This window comes from Neophocaena asiaeorientalis, unplaced genomic scaffold (assembly GCF_003031525.2).
Source record: "Neophocaena asiaeorientalis asiaeorientalis breed wild unplaced genomic scaffold, Neophocaena_asiaeorientalis_V1.1 scaffold185, whole genome shotgun sequence".
Lineage (NCBI taxonomy): Eukaryota > Metazoa > Chordata > Mammalia > Artiodactyla > Phocoenidae > Neophocaena > Neophocaena asiaeorientalis.
Window position 1 is genome coordinate 14,566 of NW_020171809.1, and position 1,380 is coordinate 15,945.

Below are 1,380 nucleotides of genomic sequence, written 5' to 3' on the forward strand. Positions count from 1 at the left end.
AAAACTGGATCAGGATGGAAAAAGACATTTTCATACAGTTGGGACAGGAGGTGAAAGTTGAAGTGGGGCTGAGTATTAAATTATAATGTGGACATCAGGATTTCTTCATTTAGGGGTTATGTGCTGGTTCCGTGGGCAAAACACACTGAGCATTTTGTGTTAAGTGGCAAATGTGAGTACTTTTTACCATTATTGCAACGTTTCTGTACATTTAAAATTACTGGAAAGTAAATTACTTTTCTAGACAACCATGTCAGTATCATGCCAGAAAATCAGATAAGACAGACATCAAATTTTATTATAGAGGCCAAGACTTACCCAGACCACGTTCAGCCAAAGTTGTGATACTTATTTCCCTTGTCGGAGTCTGCATGGTATGAAGAGGCACCGTGGGAAGAGTATATTAGTAGCTACCATCTCTTGGATCCTGTGGATTACCTGGGGTGCAGTAGAAACTGTGAGATTTTAGTATTGCAATTTTTCACATTACTTCAAAAAATATGCTAAAAAATAAATTCAGTAAAGTTGCAAAATATGGAATCAATATACACAAATCACTTTTGTTTCTATACACTAATAATGAACCACCAGCAAGAAAACTTAAGAAAACAATCCCATTTACAATTCCATCAAAAAGAATGAACTATTTAGCAATAAATTTAACCAAGGACATGAAAGACCTATACTCAGAAAACTATAAAGCATTGATAAAGAAACTGAAGACACAATAGAAAACAATATTCCATGCTCATGCATCAGAAAAATTACTATTATTAAAATGTTTGGGAGAGGGGGAAGATGGCGGAAGAGTAAGACGCGGAGATCACCTTCCTCCCCACAGATACACCAGAAATACATCTACACGTGGAACAACTCCTACAGAACACCTACTGAATGCTGGCAGAAGAGCTCAGACCTCCCAAAAGGCAAGAAACTCCCCATGTACCGACAAAAGCATAGGGACGGGCCCTGCACCAGTGGGAGGGAGCTGCGAAGGAGGAAAGGTTTCCACGCACTAGAAGCCCCTTCGCGGGCGGAGACTGCAGGTGGGGGAGGGGGAAGCTTCAGAGCCGCGGAGGAGAGCGCAGCCACAGGGGTGCGGAGGGCAAAGCGGAGAGATTCCCGCACAGAGGATCAGGGCCGACCGGCACTCACCAGCCCGAGAGGCTTGTCTGCTCCCCCTCCAGGGCGGGCGGGGCAGGGAGCTGAGGCTCGGGCTTTGGTCGGAGCACAGGGAGAGGACTGGGGGTGGCGGCGTGAACACAGCCTGCAGGGGGTTAGTGCGCCACGGCTAGCCAGGAGGGAGTCCGGGGAAAAGTCTGGAGCTGCCGAAGGGTCAAGAGACTTTTTCTTCCCTCTTTGTTTCCTGGTGCGCGAGGA